We start from the raw sequence: 9,557 nt of genomic DNA on the forward strand, positions 1-9,557 counted from the left end.
TGGGGAAAAGCTATGAAAAATTTATGGCCGAATTTGGATGAAAACATAAATGCTTTTAAAAAATTCTAGAATACTGAAGACGCTCATAAGATAAAATACTCACCGGAAATCGCCGGCATCAAACCATTGATAATTTTTGTCCACTTTTCCATAATTTTGAACTTATGAAAATTTTTGAAACAAACAATGCACTTCGAAAACTTTTGAAACGAAAGACATCCTTAGTTGGAGCACCAAGACTAACGAAGACAAATTAAATTTAGGAAGTAAATCAGTCATCCAATAGAAAGCTTAATAATGTTGAGTATCATAGGAAATGCCGAAATTCCTACAATTCCAACATAAAACTAGATCCTAAAATGAGACGGGAACATTATGTGGGGGCTATATGTCAATACATAGACCTATATTCAAAATGTTCTCGGATCAAGTATTTTTTTTAATAACGAAGAAGCTTTAGCCATCACAATATCAAAAATTGGTGCGGGGCTTTTATATAAGGGCTAGGTCAAAACATGTACCTATATTTTAAGTTTTCTGCTAAGATTAATTTTATCCCATGAAATCCCAAAATTTACACTTTATTGGAAATAAATCTGAAACCAAGAAAATACCGACAAATGGGTCGGAACCGTTATATGGAAGCCAAAACAAATCGTAAATCAATATTGATAATTTTTGGTAGGACGATTAAAACCCCATGTTGAAAAAAACATACTTAAAATCTCTATATCTCTATATCTCTATATCTCTATATCTCTATCTCTATATCTCTATATATATATAAAAATTGCATGTATGTTCGTGATCGCTAAACTCAAAAACTACTTCACCGATTTGGACCAAATTGTATGTAAATGCTCTATGGGGCGTGAGGAGTGTTTATGTGTAGTTTGAAGTTCATCCGATAGATGGCGCATTATTTAGTTTTTTGTGTTTTTCACCGTAAGTCAAAAACTACGATTTTGACCAAACGTTACGTGCTCTACGGGGCGTGAGGAGTGTTTCTGTTTAATCTTAAGTTCATCCGATAGATGACGCGATATATAACTTCATTGTTTTCCCCGATTAGAGATTGGGTGCTTAATCGGTGTGTGTCGACGTTAAGTATTCCGACACCGACTCATACATTTTTGTGAAAAGAGCGTGGTAGTCATACTATACCGACAATTTACGGAGAAGTTCCTAACCCTTAATAGCGAATTGAACGCAAATTTATAGGGTATTTGTTTTTACTTTCAATGTACCTAAAATCGTACTATCAAAATATGAACCAATGATAAGGAGGCTCAGGCGCACAATAATGGCGAGCCAATTTTGTTATGTTATAAAATCATATATCCTACAAGATATCTGAATCATTGGCTGAAACTTGAACGTATTCTAAATAGAAAACAAAACCTATTATATTTGTTAAAAGATTTCAATAAAAATACATACGATGTTATATTTAGGATATACCAAAATATCAATGACAAATATGTATTTTCCTTCGATTGTTGGGAAGAGATTTACTAAAGACAATTTTTAGAAAAACATTAAGAAGTCGGAGATTGTAGTAATCGAATGTTGTGTTACACTTTTTATAACACAAGAACATCTGCACCAATCTTCATAATTCAAAGGAAAATGAATGAATCGTGTGAGATCAAAATAAGAATAGGAATTACACTATCAATATTAAATTATCTTTTGAGATAGGAGTAGTTAGATCAAAACTTTACTTTCTCCTGAAAATGTTTGGTAGAATAATTTGGACCAATTGATAAACTGAAATGCCACACATACAGTTTTACGTTCAATAGGCCTGGATTTTTGAAAAGTAATTTTACAAGGACTTTTCAAGTCCGTGGATAGTTTATAGGACGTTCAAAAGGCGTGGATGTTTTAAAAATAATTATAAAGGAACTTTAAAAGGTGCTGATTTTTTATAAGAACTTAGGTTAGGCGTAGATTTTTTAAAAATATTGTGGATTTTTATATCCTCATTCGATTTGACTGAAGATGTGACACCCAAAAATATCCTGAAATATTTTCCAACAGTGATATAAAGCATTATTCATTCATGCATTAAATATAAAAAATCGACATATGCCGAATTCACCCACTTGTGCTCTAAAAAATGTCTGCCCTCAAACCATGAGCCCAATTTGTCCTATCTGTTAAACATATTTTTTAATTTAGAATTCATCAGAGTTGTGTTTTTGTTCAATTACCATTGTCACCACAATTATCATACTACTCTCATTACAATAGAATGCTTCAATTGTCCTTGCTCCCTATGCACATACACACGCATACATACATACATACATGCATGCATTTGAATGCACGGAAGTATACAAAAAGATGTATGTCCTCGGAACTATGCACTCGCACTGTACTGTCGAGGAAAGTTTGTAAGTCAGCTGATAAGTGAAACGTGTGCATGTGTCGGTGTTGGTGTTTATCTCTATACAAAAAATAGTTTTAACTTGGTGTGTTTTTGAAAATCGTCGTTGTTGCTGTGGTGGTCGGGTTTTGAAAACACACAAACACCAGCACAATTGAAAAGTAATTTCTTTTTGTAAAAAGGCCTTCAAAAGTAAATAACAACCACACTAACACACACACACTCACTCACACATAGCGACCGAAGTAACTGCAACTGTAGCTGTAACGCTGCTGTTGGCTCAATTATTTGACTGTTAGCCTGGAAACATTGTTTCGGCCAGACCTAATTCCGTTACACGCATCGAGTGCTAATGGTTTCGGCAAACTGCGAATCTTTTAATGTCGTCCAATTTATTTCGGACAAATTAAAATTACATTTAATTTCCTTTTGAATTTCCTTTGGTAAATCCTTTTTTCTTTTTGTTTTTACTTTTGATTGTCATCCATAACTTTTGGCGGCGCTGCTGTCCTTTACATTTGTAGGCCTAAATGCTAATGGCTCTCCTTCCTGTCCATTCACATTTATGTCACAATAGCCATTAAAATGCCATCTATAAGTGGACAAGAGTGTGTGTGTGTGCGTGTGTCAGTATAATATTGGAGTTCTTTTTTGTGGGAGCAATATTCATAAATACAATTTGTTGTTGTTATTATTGCTGCTGCTGCTGCTGTTGTTGTTATTATTTTTCTTAAAAGCACCCAGATAATTTGGATTGAAGTAACCTTTTGATGTTGGTTTTCCTTTCGATGTTGTAATATTTGTTAATATTTGCTTGAAATGAAACAAAGCAACATATCCTTCTGCAATAAGGATATACTCATACATACATATGTATGTGCGAATGTTTGCCTACATATGTGTTTATTTGCAAATAATGTGTGTGATTTCTGTATGCATGTGTGTGATTGTTTGTTTCGCAAAATAAAATCTCAACACATTCTCTTTCGTCCTCAAGCTCATGTTAAGAGTATTGTTGTTTTTTATACTCGTATAGGAGAGAGAGGTGAGCGTTGCTCTCACTTGATTGTCTTTGCATAAATTATTGCAAAATCAAATGCGGCCAAAAGTTCAAATACCTTAAGGTAGAACACACATACACACAGCCACATCAAAACAAGTGCACAGTTTGCAATTGCACCCAGACTAATACGCCCAAAGAAAAATTCGTAGAATAAGTGAATTGTTAGAACTTTTGGGAAACATTTTTTAATGACTACAGCAAAAACTTTACGTACTAATTACTAATTCCATAATAAATTAAAAAAAAAATAATAATAAAAGAGTAAAGTGAATGAGCGACTTACTTATTGACTGATTTTACGATTCTTGAAAATTGGGTTTTTGGAAATTCGTACTAGAACGGCACGAAAAGTACCAAATATGGTACCATTGAGCTAAAACCTTTTAATTTGGAATGAGGGTCACTGGTGGAGAGTAGGACAAATATACCAAAGGAAATTCATGCTATAAGTATCCGAAAAGTACTAAAATAAGTACTAAATTTGGTACTACTTCGTTGTATGGTAACGGATAGAGCTAAAATTTTTAAATTTGGAATTCGAATTATGGTTGAGAAGTAGGGTCGATATAAGAAGGTAGGTTTGGAATTGTGTACTAATGTATACGAAAAGTACGAAACAATACTGAATTTGGTACAGTTTCAATTTGAGAACAACGGATGGAGCTGGAATTCTAAAATTTTAAATTTTTAACCGTCGGGGTGTAGAAATGGGTATAAAGGTAGTTTTGGAAAGTTGTACTTATGTGTACGAAAAATAGTAAATGTTACTTTAGTTGGTACCATTTTGATTTGGATGAATCTATAGAGCTGGAGCACTCAAATTGTTGATGCGATTTGTAAATTACTACTTATGGGTACTAAATTGTACTATATTTGTGCAATTTGGATTTAGGTGAACCTATCTAGCTGGAATCCTGAATTGGAATTAAGATTACTGATGGGGTGTAGGATTAGGGTATGTAGGCAGTTTTAGAAATTCGTACTTATGTGTACTAAATGGTGCTAAATTTGGTACAATTTTGATTTTAGTACAACGATAGAGCGGGAATCCTTAAATTGTGAAATATGAATTCCGTAGGATTGTATGTGCGCCAAATGGTACTAAATTTGATACAAGTTATATTTTGGTGATTCGATAGAGCTGGAATCCTGCAATTTGGAATTCTGATTATGTTGGGGACTAGTATTGGAAAATATGATTTCATTGGATTGTTGATGTAGCCACTCATGTATATTTGTATTAATGTGTACTAAATTTGGTAAAATTTGGATCTGATGAACTTATAGAGCTCGGATCATGAAACTTGGGATTAATTTTGGAAATAAGTACTAAAACAGTACAAATGCTAATAAATGGTACAAAATTTTATAAAGAGATAGATTTCAGTTGCGGTCATAACATAACGCCCGGTGTAACGATTGATATATTGTCAGGGCCAGTCATTATAGTGAAAGATTGCTTATATCGCGAAGTTTTTTTTTAAATTGCACTTTCAAAATAGTTATTTCCATTATCACTGCATTTCTAACAAAAGCATAATAACAATAATAACATAATAACAATAAAATAAGTAGTTTTGGAAATACGTAAAATAAGTGAACAAATATACTAAATCAATGTTGCTGGGATATAAATTTATTTGGTATAAATAAATATAAATGTTTAAATCCATAAATCTGTCCATTCTGTTGCAACTGATATATTTTTGAATCAAATATATTTTATACTACTTGATTCGATATAATAAATGCCAATATTAATTAATATTTCCTCACATTCCGCGAAAATATTCCGGCCTACTTCAATAAAGCCTTTCAAAATCGAATCGTTCCTTTGGGTTAATTCCCAACATTTGAGTTTTTATTTCAAATATTTATATATTTCAATAATTATTTATTGATATCTACTAATTCTAGCAATTTCTGGTACATTCGGACCTTTATTTTCTATAATAAGGGTGATTTTCCGAATGTTAGGTGTACTGTACAAATTGTTGCAAATTTTTATAGATTTAATTTTTATACATTTAATAAGTACAGTAATGATCAAAAGTCGCTGTCTACTTTTCGTATTGCCTTCTTTTGAAATTATCTGTTCATAATATACTTTCATAACATTATTAACGGCTATTTTATTTATTACATTATAAAAGTTATATTGTTTGTTATAAACTTTGTTTATTGCAGTACTGTATTTTGTTTATGTCTTTACTACAGCAAACGGATGGCAATTCTGTAATATGTATAACACTTATCACATTCCTCCCAACAAATGTCATTAGTGGTGTAGTGTGTGCTAGCAGTCAACAGATGGCGCCATTAAATTATATTGATTGCAAGAATATGTTTTATTTGTTGATACATTTTGAATAATATATGGCGTAAAAAACAATGAAATAAACATTATAAATAAAAATATGTGACTTGTTATAAGAGAAAGAAATTATACAAAAAATGTTAACATTGTTGATTAAATTCTTCTGCGGTTTCACTTTGTTATATCCTACAAGGGTGTAGATGTTAATATGTACGTTTCACATTTGTTTGTAACACGATGTTTGGTTCATTTCCCCTCAGATATACATACATATGTATTGCTTCGATATATAATTATATAAACTTTATTGTAGGTGGTGTATAAAATTCATGCCGACCAAGTATACATTTTAGTGCTTTATGTCTGATTTAAGTAAACTCTAAAATATGATATATTTGTATTTTTGATTTATAAATACAATTCTATGCTATCGAATATTTTGTAGGGTACACAACACCACTCTGCGGTACATGGTATTATGTCTTTTTTATATTCATTTTTTTTTTCATACGTTCCTGTCGATATGTGGTGTGGCTATACATCATACTCGCTTTATATAAGGTAGAGCGTTCGGATTTGTTGTTGTATGTTGTTGTCGGTTATTCAATTCGCTTCAAATTAAATTTACATGAGGGAGACACTTTAAGGAAAGTACCGACGGGTCCCAACTTCGGATTGGATCTAGGTTTGGTAAAGATAATAGGTTGGGCAAAGTGTGGTTCAAATCGGACTTTCATTTCGCCTAATATTGAATTTAAAATGTTGATAAATTTGATCCATTGTGAGGGAGGTACCATAAGGAGTGGACCAATGGATCCCATCTTCAAACTTGATCTGGACATGGTAAAGGTAATAGGTTGGGCAAAGTTTGGTTCAAATCGGACATTCCATTCGCCTCATATTGGATTTATAAATATTATAAATTTTGACCATTTGTGCGAGAGGTACCAGAAATAGTGAACCAATATTGAAATTGTTGATCATGTGTGGGGGAAGTACCAAAAGGAGTGGACCAATGGGTCCCATTTTCGGGTCCGATTTCTAGCCTTGGCAAAGATAATAGGTCCGCATGATATAGTAAAATTAATTTTTTGTACAATGTTGACTATTGCCATCTTCGAACTTGAAATATGTTTGGAGGAAATATTGTGAAAAGGATTGTGTCCGAACCTACTATCTAACTACTCACAAATCTGTGGATGGAATAGCTATATTCTTACTTAATAAGAACAATTAGGTAAAGTATATTGCAAATATTGTTAGAAATATTAATTTCGTAACTATACATATCTATGAACATTTATATACACATGTACATAATGGACTTCTAGAATGTTTTTCAATTTTGTTCCATATTCGTCTTTTCTTCTCATTTATCTTATATTCTGGAATATTCTACAAAACCCCGAATATATCCTCAAAAATATGTATCCTAATTGTAATTGCGTACATATATACAGGCATACACAGAATGTATGCATGTAGGTCATGAAGCAAAGAGAGTTGCCAGGCAGGTTTTGCACCATTATATTGCAAGTGCATCCTCCCCATTAGCATCCTATCGAGAGAAAAAAATCAATAACACCCAATGTGGGTGGGTCCGTGGATAATTCTCGAAATGCTCATGTCGAGTATAAATACCGGCACATTTTGTGCATCGACAACAGAAGTGTCAAAGTTAACATAAGTGAATTATTATTAACAAAAGTGCGGTTTTATAGTTCAGCTGTATGAAGAGTTATAACAATAGAAATGTTGTCAATAATTAATAAAAAAGTGGAAAGCTTTACCGGTAGATTCGGGAATCTTTGTTGTAAGCGGTAACCGTAGACAGTTCACATCCGGTAAATGTGGTAAATATTTTGTTTACTTTTTAGGTGAACATTAAATTTAGTAGAGAAATACGTACATATCCCTTATATATTTTTTATAAATATTTTTTATGTAAAAATCTTTATTCTTGTATAAAAATCTTCATTATCAATGCATCCGGTATTTGCACTGGAAGCAAATCGAAACAATTCCACTGAAATTGTTTGTTTTTGTTTTGTTTCCCCGCTGTTATACACAGAACAGATGTTCGGTTGTCTGTCTCGTTGTATCACAATCAAACAGAGAGAGAGAGAGAAAGAGAGAATGTGTGCCTTGGAAAAAAACATTTGTCTGCCTACCTACCTATCTACAGCATTTCTGTTATACATATTATTGTACGTGCGGCAAACAACGTTTGATGCGAGTGCACAAACAGAAAAACATTAATGTCGCACATTTTGTTGATATCAATGCCATTGAAAATTTTAAACGTTTAGTTGTACACTTTTCCAATTGTGGAAAACTTAATTTTATATTTCACAAATTGTTGCAAAGGAAATATTTCATTAAAATGTGAATATTTAAAAATGATGACTAGGGTTCTGAGGGGTTAACCCTAGTATTTGTATTACCACATAACAAATCAACGGCTACATATAAATAGAAACAGTGGCTCGAAACAGTAATAAAACAATAAATGTAACATTTTATATAAAAGTATATACTATTATTCTTAATATTTGTCTATGTTTAAAAATGAAATGTTATTGTTTAGGATGATGAATGCTCAGTAAACATATTGCAATTTTTTCTCGCTGGTTTTCGGCATATTGCAAATCCGATTTTCGGTTTTGTGCCTCAATATTATTTTTTGGACAGCAGAGAGAGTAATATTAAGTATTTCCGCTATATTCTGCTCGAATCTTCTTAGTTCAGCATGGTGAAGCACTAAAATGCTCTCGGAAGTCGTTGTGTGGCGTGGTCACAAATTCTCACGATGGATATTCATTAATTAACACACATTTGTGCCATTTTATAATGAAAAAAACCAAGTGGATACTTTTGACTGTGACTCACTGTATGTATTAGACCCGACATAACTGGAATATACATGTACTTATTGAAATGCCTTTTGTTATTGTAATATAAATGTTAAACTGCGTCAATTTCCGTTCACATGGCCCATTTGCTTTAATATCATTTGTTCATAATTTATTTCAAACCTTCAATTTAACCGGATAAAAGTAGTAGAGTATTTTTTTAGTTTTTCTTCTCAGAATTTTTAATAATTTACAATATTAAAATTTCTTGCCTATATAATTTTATAATATTTAAATTTCGAATACATATCTTTCTTGAAACACTGTGCTTTGTAACATCAGTAGTTTTCAATGACGTTCTCGATGGCAAAAACAAAAACAACGTGGGTTTGTTTACATTTTCGCAGCTGGATTTGGCAAATTTCTAGAATTGTCGGCTACTTTCCATTGTGGGAGGGGGTGTAACAGTTTAAATAGTGAGCTAGTTATAGAATATTCTCTTGGAAGGCTCATTTGCCAGAAATTTCTCTTTGGTATAGAAATTAGCAAAATTATATTTAACACTTAATTTCATTGGACATACATAATAACAATGTGAAATTGTAATTCAAATAATTGTAATTTTATAAGTAGTAGTATCAATTTTACAAAAAAGTAGTAGAGATTTATTCAACACATTTCCTTACGTCCACCACCCCTTTATTTTCTTCCCTTTGGATTTATATTTTTAACAATATGGCAAGCTGATATGATTAAATGTGTTATTTTGCTGTCTTTGTCATTCAATTTGTATAACAGTTGATATTATTTGCCTCTCTTCCCTTCAATTCCATTCACAACACACACATATCCACTCACAAACCCATACATAGTTAACTACAGCAGTTTTTTCGCCATGCAACATCTGGCTTCTTTCCAGAGCCAGCACCTGCC

The sequence above is a fragment of the Musca vetustissima genome, unplaced genomic scaffold (assembly GCF_032173495.1).
Source record: "Musca vetustissima isolate MV318-11 ecotype Yass unplaced genomic scaffold, APGP_CSIRO_Mvet_v1 utg6724, whole genome shotgun sequence".
Classification (NCBI taxonomy): domain Eukaryota; kingdom Metazoa; phylum Arthropoda; class Insecta; order Diptera; family Muscidae; genus Musca; species Musca vetustissima.